The 12,782-nt window shown below is 42.3% G+C and overlaps 1 long non-coding RNA gene across 1 annotated transcript in view; it reads left to right on the top strand.

Moving 5' to 3' along the window:
• The window catches only part of LOC126486569 (uncharacterized), a 160,110-nt gene extending 149,125 nt beyond the window's left edge, over positions 1-10,985 (top strand). Inside the window, exon 9 of the long non-coding RNA XR_007588156.1 lies at positions 10,938-10,985. This is a non-coding gene — a long non-coding RNA (uncharacterized lncRNA). The remainder of the gene's footprint in view (positions 1-10,937) is intronic.
• Positions 10,986-12,782: the final 1,797 nt, after the last annotated feature.

Genomic DNA, 12,782 nt, shown 5'->3' with positions numbered 1-12,782 from the left:
AGAGAGAGAGAGAGAGAGAGAGAGAGAGAGAGAGAGAGAGAGAAACAGAGGGGAAAAGATAAAGAAAAAGACATAAAAACAAAAAAAAAAAAAACACAAAAAAAAAAAAAAAAAAAAAAAAAAAAAAAAAAAAAAAAAAAAAAAAAAAAAAAAAAAAAAAAAAAAAAAAAAAAAAAAAAAGACTGTCTCTTACTGATTCTGGAGCCCACCAAATAGGCTAGCTGTCCAGCAAGCACAAAGGATCCATCTGTCTCTGCCTTCCAGTGCTGGGATGACAGGCATGTTTTTCCATGCCTTTAGGTAGATGATCTTCAGCCTTTTCCTCCTTGCTGTTTTTCTCCTCTCCTTCCACTGTGAGCTTTTCCTTTTCCACTTTTAGGTTTCATTAGAGACACCTTTCTATTGGTACACCCAGGCCTGCCGCACTTTGGAACTTAATTTCTGTTTTTAATCTTGCTTTGGCTTCCAAGAACCAATTGTGGGTTCTGATCCTGGTTAATGCCCATATCCTTTACACTTTTGTCTCTGCTGGGAATGCTGGCCTCTGTAATCTTTGAGAAGTTCCAACAATGCTTGGGTTTTGTGACCTGGTTTGTCCAGTAGGATCTCTAACTTTTCATTTGTTTTATCTCATTTATTTTATGTCATTTTAGTGAGTTTTACATTGGGTTTTTACTTTAGTATCTTGGTGTTTTTTTGTTTATTATTATTATTATTATTTAGGTTTTTTTGTTTTTGAGACTGAGTTTCTCTGTAGCTTTGGAGTCTGTCCTAGAACTAGCTCTTGTAGACCAGGCTGGCCTCAAACTCACAGAGATCCACCTGCCTCTGCCTCTCGAGTTCTGTGATTAAAGGTGTGTACCACCACTGCCCAGCTTACTTTAGTATCTTGTAAATTCATTAGAAATGACCTCAGCAAAGATTGTAACCCTTCAAAGTGATTTCTCCATGTTCCAGTTTCAAGTCCAAGTTGCTGAGACTCAAGCCTCTTTTGGAAGGAGGTAAACATTTACCAGGAGAGATTTTCATTTCCCCTGGGACGTTAACACCTTTGTCTCTGAGAACATCCTGAAAAGGGATTTTTGCCTCTAGAATAACTGTTACAAGGCTGATCAACTTTCAGAACAAGTTTCCGTGGTTGTAGAAGTCAGTTCCGGGCCCTCCCTGAACCCACCTATACTGTCCCCTGGATTTTGAACTCTCCATCATCTGTGATTGGAAATGTGACATGAAAATATTCTGCGGTTGCATTCATTCCACTGTGCAGGATGAGGCAAAATGGTCACCACTTATTGGCAGAATCTTGTTGGATTGCCATTGAAGGCATCTTCAATTCCTCTTCTGGGTATTTGTGGAAAGCTGAACTAAGGGAAGGAAGGACTTGACTTGGGGATTGCACAGTGAGTTTGATTTGGGGATTTACTTTATACGGCTGATGAAAATATTCTTGCCCACTATCGCCCTCATCAAACTCGCAGTGAACCAGAAATCTTCATGTTTTTAGTTACAATAAAAATGCTGCTTATTCTGAAACTACTCAGCCTGTCTAATACCAATATTTCCAATGGCCCTGCCTCTTGACACTCCCTCTAGTAACTTCATCCACCTGTCACCAGAGAAATCACCACCATCACAAATTTTCACAAACTTTATAGATTTGGAGTTTTGTTGTTGTTTTGGTTTTGTTTTTTTTAAGACAAGATTTCTCTGTAGCTTTTTGGAGCCTGTCCTGAAACTCACTCTGTAGACCAGGCTGGCCTTGAACTCACAGAGATCAGCCTGCCTCTGCCTTCTGAGTGCTGGGATTAAAGGTGTGAGCCACCACTGCTGAACTAAACCTTATTGAAATAGCCTTCTTTTTCTCTCCCCACTTCTTTCCTCCCTTCCTTGCTCTCTCTAATTTTAGTTTCAGGCCTCCAAAATGTACTGTACTCAATGCTCAAGGCAAATGAAGGGAGGGGAGGGAAGAGGTGGGGAGGCATCTGGGAAAAAAGCAGCCTGACAGTCCAGCTGTTTGCAGAAGAAGGGGGAAGGGTAAAAAGAAAAGGGGAGAAAGAAGAAAAACAAATACACACAGAGAGAAAGGAGAAGCGAACGTGAAGTGAGCTGCTGATCCATGAAGGAGGGTAGCTATTTTATCCATGTTGAACCAGGGAGCAGGGAGGGAAAAAGAAGAAGGAGGGAAGAAAACAAATCAGAAGAAACATTGGGGCAGAGGGAGGAAGGGACATGGAGACATGTAGGCAACTTAATACAACTCGATTAAGGCGAGGCAGCCCACCTCACGTGGTCCCACGAAGGTCCTCAGTGCATTGTGACGCTTGTCTGGCTGGGTTGGTAGTGCTGGCTGGCATTTCTGGGGTGAGGGGTTGAAAGGTGGGGCATAGTCTTTAAGCAGCTCCTCACCCTGAACACTGAGGCCCCAACGGCTGGGCAACAAGAGTCTGACAAGACAGATAAGGCAGTAAGTGTGGCTGGCTGCTGCCCAGCTGCAGGTGGGTGCAGGCTGGACAGCCTGTCTTCTTTCTGCTGGCTCCCCAACATGGGATGGGCCAGCACGCAGGGTCAGGTGCTGGAGTACGAGCTTGAAAGAGAGAGAAAAAACAGTGAGACAGCTTTAGTGGAGGTGAGAGGTGGACACAGAACCTGGAGCCCCCACACTACCCTCCTCCACTATACTCCCAATTATCCCCTCTGAGAGAAAAAAAAGCATAGAAAAATCTCTGCACAGATCCCTGGTGGGAAACTGGGTTGGGGGGGGGGGCTTTGTTTGACCCAGCTACCTGGCTAGCTTATACCTGAAATAACCACACAGAAACTGTATTCATTTAAACACTGCCTGGCCCATTAGCTCCAACTTCTTATTGGCTAACTCTTACATCTTAATTTAGATGTAAGATGTAAGAATAGATGAATTTCTATTCATCTGTGTATTGCCACGTGACTGTGGCTTACTGGCAAGATTCTAACCAGCATCTGTCTTAGGCAGGAGATCCATGGCATCTGCCACTCTGCCCTTCTTCCCAGCATTCAGTTCTGTTTACTTTGCCCACCCCAGCCGGAAGGCCCACTGTGGTTCTGAGCTTTTTCTGAGTTGGACTGGGAGCCAAAACTACTGTGTTGATCCTCTGCATTGGAGCTGAAGTTCTGGTTGGTGACAGCCAAGGGCCACTTCTGGATGTTAAACGTGAGACCTCCAGTCCCAGGGCCTGGTTTAATGCGGGCCCACAGCTGCTGATCTTTCTTGGACTTGACAGGCTTTCTGCAGCTGTGTGGTCCATATGCATGCCCTGTAGGTGCTCCTGTCTGCCTGTTCCAGGTGGAGAGCCATTGCTTAGATCATGTGTCCCCTTGCTGAAGGTTCGAAGGCTGAGGGGACTGGGCTACAGGTAGCTGCTGAGGGAAAGCCTGGTAGGCCATACTCTCATCCATGTTGGGGGCCTGGAGGTTGGCTCAGAGTCTCTTGGTGCTGGGGAGCTGATAGTTGCTGGGCTCTAGCTGAGCGCCAGGAGCTGGCCATCCCATACTGGGAGGGGGAGCTGTGGCTCGTATGTGCTCATGGGGCAGCAGTAGCTGTAAGGCTAGGCATAGTTGTATTGCTGCTACCCTGGGTAGTACTGTTGCTGCTGTGGCAAAGCTGAGGCTTTTGCCTGAGAGCCCTGGCCGCAGGCCCACTGCTGTTGGCTTTGGAGCTGCTGGCAGCCTCTGCTTTGCTGATGCTGGCCAGGGCCTGGTGGGCCTTCTGCCACTCTGGGTTCTTGTGCATGGGAATCTCCATGCCATTCTCTCTGCTGGCCCCCGCCACCATGCTGAACTGAGAAGTCTAATCTGTGCTGCGCTGATCACCCACGTTGGCCACCATCTGGACCTTGGGAGTGTAGGGAGTGGACCTGGGAGCCAGACTGCCTTTTCACTGTCAGCTAAATAAATGTCTGTGACAGTCATTGGATCTGATGTGACAGGACTCTGAATAGCAGGTGAGCTGGAAGTAGGCAAATGGCTTAAATTTTGAAAAACATCCTGGCATGTTTTACGATTGTCACTCCAGGATTGTCAGGATTCTGCCAGGATGGAAACAGCCCATAGGTGACAACAAAAATATTCTGAACCCATGGTGCAGATCTTCATAGATCACAGTGAATATCTCAATTCTTCATTACCTTCAAAGGGGATGCAGCCCTGCCTGCCTCCTATAACAAACAAATGGAACAATCAGTTCTCTGCCAATGATGTTCCTTTCCTTCTCTGTTTGCTAATGGAGTTCTTGAACATCTTTGGGGTTATTCCATTTATAAAGGCCACAGTGGCTCCGGAATATAACTGCAGCAGTTTTGGTTTATTTTAGTCAACTGATTTACATTATTTATTTATTTATTTATTTGTTTGTGTGGGTGTGGGTCCATATGCCCTGGCAGGTCAGAGGTCAGAGGACAACTCGCAGGGGTTGATTCTCTGCTTCCACTATGGGAATGGAATCCTGGGATGGAATTCTACTTTGTTAGGCTTGGAGGTAGGCACTTTTGCCTGCTGAGCCATAGGGCCAGCCTGAGCTTTGTTGCAGAAGAAAAGCTTTCTGGCAATTTTCTTTTCAGTTGATTTGTTACTGGTGGACTGGTGTAAACACCCTCAGGAAAGCCAAATCTCCCATCATTAAACCAGAGAAGTTCCTTTCTCTGGTGTCAAGTAATTCCTCTGACCTGTCTGCCTTTCCCACGGTCCAGTGTGGGCATCTTCACCATCCTTGGTACTGTTGAAAACAGTGGAAACGGTAGTAGGAGAAACTTTAGTTTTTGCCACTTGAATACATGGGTGGAGCAGGAAAAGAAGGAAAAAGATGTTAGATGTCAGGTCCTTCTGATGCTTTGGCCAGCAAGGTTGTGTCCAGAACAAGCCCTGGCACCATCATGCAGTGCGTCAGCAGTCATCCCAGCTGCTCCTTAAATCTTGGCTGGTTCTGTCCTGTGCCTTAAGCATTTCTCTCACTGCTTTCTGATCCCCTTCCACCTCTTCCTAACTGCTCTCCTTTCTTCGGCAGTCATGATCTGAGCTGTTCAACCAGGTGTCAACTGGTCAATTGGCCTGGGCAGACAGGGCCAGTTTGGAAAGGATTTCCCAGAATATTATCTCTATAGGAACCAGCCAAAACCATTCCAGGATTACCTCTTGGATCTGGAATTTGAAATCCATGGCGACAACGGTGCCCATAAAACAGAGTTAGTACCCGTACCTGTGAGACAGAAAGATGTAGGTTTGTCTCTACAGCAGCTGGAGCAGCAGTATTGCCCAGTGCCATGACGGGAAGAATGGATGATGCCTGCGGGTTGCTGTTCCATGGCTGATGGGCTCCCTGGTTGTTGGGGAGGAGGGGGAAGGGAAGTTCCTCCTTAAGTCTTTTTAAATCTTGCAGTTATTGGATGGAGAGATGGCTCAGTAGTTAAGAGCACTGACTGCTCTTCCAGAGGACCTGGGTTCAATTCCCAGCACCCACATGGCAGCTCACAACTGTCTGTAAATCCAGTTACAGGGGATCTGACACCTTCACACTAATGCACATAAAATAAAGTTAAATAAATCCTAAATTTTCCAGTTATGTTCTCTTCAAATTCTCTCTCTCTCTCTCTCTCTCTCTCTCTCTCTCTCTCTCTCTCTCTCTCTCTCTCTCTCTCTCTCTCTCTCTCTCTCTCTCTCTCTCTCTCTCTCTCTGTTGTGCTGGGGATTGAAGCTAGGACTTAACACATGTTAGGTAAATACTCTACCTCTGAGCTACCTTCTAGCCCCTAGGAAACAAAACAGATCATAGCATTTGACTTGTGTCTTTTCCCAGGTATTTCCAAAGTTTGCAAACTTTTTTGCCCCTGTGCTTTAGGACTGTCTCTTAAAAATAGCCAGACTTCTTTAAGTCAAGACAATGCTCTTTTTTTTTAAACTGGAATACTTAGTACATTTATATTTTAAGAAATAAAGGTTAGCCAGGCGGTGGGGGTGCTTTAATCTCAGCACTCAAAGAAACAGAGGCAGGCAGATCTCTGTGAGTTCTAGGCCATCCTGGTCTACAGAGTGAGTTCCAGGACAGCCAGTGATACACAGAGAAACCCTGTCTCAAAAAACCAGGAAAAAAAGAAGTTACTGTTATATTTAGGTTTTAAACATATATGCTTCTTTTATTATTTGTTTAATATTTCCATTTTCCTTCTTTGCTGACTTTTAAAAAATATATAAATAGACTTAAATTTAAAATTTAGTTTTTAATACCAATTTTTAAAGATATTTTATAATTCCATCATTTCTTCTTTCCTTTTCTCCCTTTAAGTCCTCCCACATAACCCACATTTTCTTCTTTGTTTTTTTTTTTACATTGACATTTTTATTAACGCCAACAGTTTTTTAATGATTATTTTTTAAAATAATAGCACAAAAATGTTCCAAGGAAGCAGTCTCACAATCTGACGACCTTCTGAAATACATTAAGCCACACCAAATATGAATTTCTGTTAACACACACACAAAAAAAGGAAGATTCAGAAAAAATAAAGAAAGAAAAAGGGAAAGAGGAAGAAGGCTGAGACGTAGTAAAAACACGTTGGGTTAGGTGGCGAGGCTCGTTAGTGGGCACACTGGTGAAGCAGCGGTGAGCGGACGTCTGGGCCACACAGCAGTCCCCACTGGCTCCTCATATGCACAGGCTGGCGAGCAAGAGCTCACTGATACTGTTTGGAAGAGGTGTGGCATTTGGCCTGTCAGGTAACTGGGACCGTTTTGAACCTGGGGATTCTTTCATTTTTCTTCTTTGTATTGACTATTTTTGTTTCCCCTTTTAAAACAGGGCTTCACTATCTTAACCAGATTGTTATTGAACTCAAAATCCTCCTGCCTCAGCCTCCTGCATAGGGATTACAGCTATGCAGCACTGTGACAGGCAGAAAAACCTATATTCTGGATCTTATTTATGAGATCAGGAAGAGGTAGGCACTTTTTAAAAATCCTTCCTCAGCCCTTCTCCTCCTCAGAACTGTATTTCTCAGTCCTTTACTTGTATATTCTGGGTACACTTCTTTAATAAACTGCTTGTGTTTGAATCTTTGACTCAGCATTTACATACGTGAAAACTAGTTTACAACAGGATCTATCCATGCAATTTATTAGCTCCTTGTACCGTTAGTCCAAAACTCTTCGGTTTAGCCTCAGGCAGATTTTTAGGAAAAGGAGCAAAAACCAGCCACATGTTTTGCCAAAATATTGTAAGAATGATTTCTAGATAAGTTGTTAATATCATTCCTCTCTGCAAGTTCTTGAGCCGGATCTAATTCACATTTTTCTCAGCACTATTGTCTTGCAAACTCTTAGTAGCATGGCCCCACTAAGACTTGCTTATAGTGTTTTAACTGCTTCCCTAGTACAAAGTCCCTAAGTCTTCCATATTCATCCAGTGAACAGTGTATGGTCAAACCTCAGCAATAGTTTGAATTAATGGCATTGACAGAAGAGAAATCAAGATAGCCTAGTTAGTATTGACTATGTTATGTAGTTGTCAGTAGTCACTCTTATGCAGATCTACAATGAAAAGAAGCAAGTTGGACAAAGAAACACAAAATGTACCGTTTGAGGAGAAAAGAGACACCAGGAAGTGTAACGGAGCTAAGTCCAGTGCTCAAGGAGAGAAACAGGTTTTTTTTTTTTTTAAGCCTGTTGCTAAATGAAATAAAGGGAGTAGTGACTTCAGGGCAGGACCTCACTTAGCTAAGCTTCTAACTCATGAAAATGAATCAAAGAAACACATAAGCAGTGAAGAAAGCCATCAACAACAGAAAACTTATACAAATATAACTGAATAATTGTACCAAGTTCTAGACCCTGGATGCATCAGAATGTGGCAATTTTGGCTATGTGGTTCTGTCAAGGATAGAAGAAAAGGGTTATGGAATCTCCTTCTACTACTAAGGAAAGCATCTGAGGCCAGGAGTATATCAGGGGTGACCCTGTATGGTGGCCTAGAGAGGTCATTATGCAAAGCTGTGCAGGAGAAGCCTGATTTGTGTTAGAGATGCCAGAGCCATGGGATACCTGCCAAGGAAAACTGCTAACAGGGAGTGCAAGCAGCCCAAAAGAACTATGTTGCAGTCAACAACGCTGAAGGAGGGGGAGATCTGATGAGCGTTTTGACATCAGACACGGAGATGCAGAGTTTAGAGTTTGCCCAGCTGGTTTTCAGTCTTGCTTTGGTCCAATGTTTCCTCACTATGCTTCCTTTTCTTTATTTTGGAATAGTAATGTATATGCTGTGCCATTATATGTTGGATGTATGTTGTCTGCTTTTTTATTTTGATTTTACATGGGGTTACAGTTAAGAGATGGCATGAAACCTAGAAGAGACTTTGGACTTTGCAACATTGTTGAGATTGTGACAGACTATGGGAACTTAAGGAGTTGGACCAAAAACATTTTGCATTATGATATGGCTCCAAGTCCCTGGGGGCCAAGGAGTGGAATGTGACTTCACAGCAATAGGACAGTGACTAAGACAAGGAGTATGAGTCATTTGGCTCCTTCTAGTCCCAAGCTACTGTTAGCTTTACTTCTTAAAGAAAGAAACAGAATCATAGAGAATAACTTATGTCCCCAAATTTATGATGCTAAGTAATGAAACCTAAGTTAATATTCAAGTATTAAGATTGGGGGAGGAGCTCAACAAAGGAACACCTACTTGTTCAACATATGTGGGATCTTGAGTTTCATGTATACCATCACCAAAAGTCAGACTGAAACAAAAGCCAAGAAAACCCAAACAAACAATCTTCCTTCTGAGCAATATACAGATAAGAAGGCGGGCTCTATTACTTGAGTTGTAAGAGAGAAGAGGAAAATTAAATTGAAGGGAAAACAATGAAAAACTGATAGCAGGCAATAGTTATAATCTGGGACCTGATAATACCTATCAGATATGTAGTAAGGTCATAGTTATCAAACTGGTTGTTCTGACCACTCATGTGGTCAGAAAAAAAGAGGTATACAGTAGAGAGAGATTAAAAAATGAAGAAAACCTCAACAGTTTATAGTGTGTTAAAAATATATGTAGACTTGGGAGAGAAAAGAAAAAGAAAAAAAAGGATAAAGTCCTTAAAATAAAAAAAAAAGAAAGAGAGTGGTTGGGTGTGGTGGCACATACCTTTAATCCCAACACTAGGAAGAAAGAGGCAGGCAGAGCTCTGTGAATTCAAAATGTGGTAGTGTACACCTTTAATCCTGTAGGGATAGCCCAGCCCATTGGGGGGGCATGTTCACCTCGGGCTAATGTTTACATATAAATCTGGCGGGCATGAGCCCTGCCACTCTCTTTTTTGTATCTCCTGCTCATTGCTCGATCCCTGGTGTTGTAAGCTATCCCTTCATTAAAATTTGCTGTTTCATATTAAGCTAGCCGGGTTTACGCTGCTTACAGTTTGGCGTCCAACGTGGGGACCGAACCCATGACCCTGGGATTAAGAGTCCCATGCTCTACCATATGTAATGACATTGTTTACAGTTGAAGATCATTGTCTTCATATATTGCACAGTTGTTTATTCTCTTAGTCTTCAAGTTAGATAGGTATTGAGAATTAATCAGGTCTTTTAGATACAGAGATTATATTTAGTATAGATAGTATAATCTTCAGCCTCTTCGAAGAGCTGTAGAAAATGGCCTTTAATTTAACTTAGAATTCTGTGCCAATGAGACATAATCACTCCTGGCAACACCATTCTACTCCTGAGAGAACATTGAGCACCAAAGACACTCCACTGGGAGCTTGTCTTCTTGGCAAAACTGGCCTTTGGGTTAAGAAAAGCACATACCTCAACTACTGACAAAGATACAGAATATCCATAAGTGGATGAAACAGGATTGTCTTATCTTGCCAAGACAGGGTAGGATAGTTCTAAGAAAGTTCCTTGCCTTTAATAATGGTATGTCAGTTATGTTAGGCCTTAGCCAAAGTTGGTTGACTCAACATTGCAAACGAGACTTTGGGTGATTGCCCAGGTAGTCAGTGGTCTCTGTCATTTGTTACACATTTTGGATATCTCTCGTTTGTTAAGTAATATTAATTCCCTTCTCAGATCTTTGACGAAGTTGAAGATTATATAATTGTAGTTACTCTCTACATTATTTAGACTCCTTGAGATAGAATGTTTAGCAAAACTTTTGTTATATGTTTCTTGCTCAATATTGTTTGTTATATTTATTATTTGTTACTATTGTATATAGTTGTATTTGGTTTAGTTCTGTCTTATTTAGACAAAAGGGGGAGATGTAGGGATAGCCCAGCCCATTGGGGGGGCGTGTTTGCCTTGCCACTCTCTTTTTTGTATCTCCTGCTCATCGCTGGATCCCTGGTGTTGTAAGTTATCCCTTAATTAAAATTTGCTGTTTCATATTAAGCTAGCCTGGTTACTTACACCCCTTACATAATCCCAGCACTTGGGGGGCAGAGGCAGGCAAGTTAAAAGTAAAAATAAAAGAAATAGAGGTTAAAATAAAGCCACGTAAAGATGGAAAACACAGAGTCTGAATACTGTATGTTATTATGTTCTCTTTGAATTGTTTGAATGCTGAGGAAGGAGCAACAGCTGCTAAAAGATATTTGTTTATAAATACTGGTGGATTAATCCAAGATAGGAATTTTGAAAATACGTTGACTTCAAAATTGAAGTCAAAAGGTATGTTACTTTGGAGAAGAGGTTTTGCTTTTGTTTTCACAGGAAATGTGAGGTTATAGATTCATTCTGGGTTAAGAAAGATCAGGTTTGATCAAGGAAGACCTTCTGAGAAATCTCCAATAGGAGTGGACAACCCAGATGTCTAACTTCTACATCCAGAGCAGATTCAAGACTGCTGCTTGAGATGAGTAAGCCTCACAGAATTTTCCAGTAAGGACTTGACCATAATTCTATATTTTCTTTAGGTTGTTGTAAGATTATCAGTGTCCCCAATCAACAGGATATAATCTGGAAAACTACACCCACCAGGTAGGACAGAAACCTCAGTCAACAGGAGCCTGTACTGTAACTAGCTCTTGTAGACCAGGCTGGCCTCGAACTCACAGAGATCCACCTGCCTCTACCTCCCAAGTGCTGGGATTAAAGGCATGTGCCACCACCACTCGGCTCACTTATTCTTTCTTTTTTTATTTATTATGTATACAATATTCTGCCTGTGTGTGTGTGGGGGGGCAGAAGAGGGCACCAAACCTCATTACAGATGGTTGTGAGCCACCATGTGGTTGCTGGGAATCGAACTCATGACCTTTGGAAGAGCAGGCAATGCTCTCAACCACTGAGCCATCTCTCCAGCCCTCACTTATTCTTTCTTTTGTTTGCTTTTATGTGCATATTCTTTGCTTCTGTCTCCTAAACTCTCATATATTATCAAGACTGCTTGATATTAAAATTACCTGAAATCTACCTACCACTCCACACATGAGATTGTCAACAAAGTAAGCCTCCAATCCTAGCCTTTTTCACAGCTTGCAGTCCCTCATTCCCTTGTTTGCACCCATGAATTGTTGAGATCACCAGGGAACAATACTCTCATCTGCTGAGATAACAGCCAGATGTTGATGGCAAAGAGAAAGCAAGATAACAAGGATACAAAAGATAAGATAGCTTTGCAGTCTTAAAGGGCCCAAAGCCAATTAGCTCTGAGCAATTCCTAAGGGAGTCATCATTTTATATAAAAATAGTTCTGCTGGCTCCATGAAAGAGGAAAACCAAAGCCCCAAAGGACATCCCTGCACTCAGGTCATATTGCACTTATGACATACTGGGTAATATGCATATCGCACACACCTTAGAGTTTGGCAGGAAGCATCACCATGATATGTGGCAAGGTAAACTGTAATGTAGCAGAAGGGGACAGTTTGCCCTCCAGATGACACTGGTGTGTGTGTGTGTGTGTGTGTGTGTGTGTGTGTGTGTATGAGAGAGAGAGAGAGAGAGAGAGAGAGAGAGAGAGAGAGAGAGAGAGGTATATACGAATTGAGCCTAGAGACGTTGTTCAGCATCCTACATTGCAAAGGACCCATCTTCAAAACACTCATAAATAATGATCACACCTAAAATGTAGATGAAGCTCAAAGTTGGGGAGAATATCTCTACAACAGATTATATAGAGAAGAATACATTAAAAAAACAGTGTTTCTTGTCAAATACAAACTACACAGTAATAATGATATTTTTAAAATAGATTTCTTTCTTTCTTTCTTTAGTGTTTTGCCAGCATGTCTGTCTGTATGAAGTGTCAGATTCCTGGAACTAGAGTTATAGACAGTTGTGAGCTGCCATGTGGGTGCTGGGAATTGAACCCAGAAGAGCAGCCAGTGTTCTTAACCATTGAACCATCTCTTTCAATAGTAATGATTTAGAAATTTTTTCAGAGAGAAGACTGGTACATGAAAATTTACCACATAATTTTGTTTTACTTGGTATACATTTAGTTTTTTCATAACAATGAAATATGAAGATATGTAAGGGTAATCACTCTTGTACTCCTTTTGAAAGAGCATAATGTTTTTAAATGAGCCCAAGTTATTGAAGATGCTGAATAGTATTCCATTTAGTAGCTTTAGAACTTTAGGTTCAGACATTAAGAAATTAGTTACAAGCCGGGCCGTGGTGGCGCACGCCTTTAATCCCAGCACTCGGGAGGCAGAGGCAGGCGGATCTCTGTGAGTTCGAGACCAGCCTGGTCTACAGAGCTAGTGCCAGGACAGCCTCCAAAGCCACAGAGAAACCCTGTCTCGAAAAACCAA

The sequence above is a fragment of the Alexandromys fortis genome, unplaced genomic scaffold (genome assembly GCF_014885135.2).
Source record: "Alexandromys fortis isolate MF-2015 unplaced genomic scaffold, M_Fortis_MF-2015_v1.1 scaffold_114, whole genome shotgun sequence".
NCBI classification, from domain to species: domain Eukaryota; kingdom Metazoa; phylum Chordata; class Mammalia; order Rodentia; family Cricetidae; genus Alexandromys; species Alexandromys fortis.
This window is presented reverse-complemented; position numbering and strand designations above follow the sequence as displayed.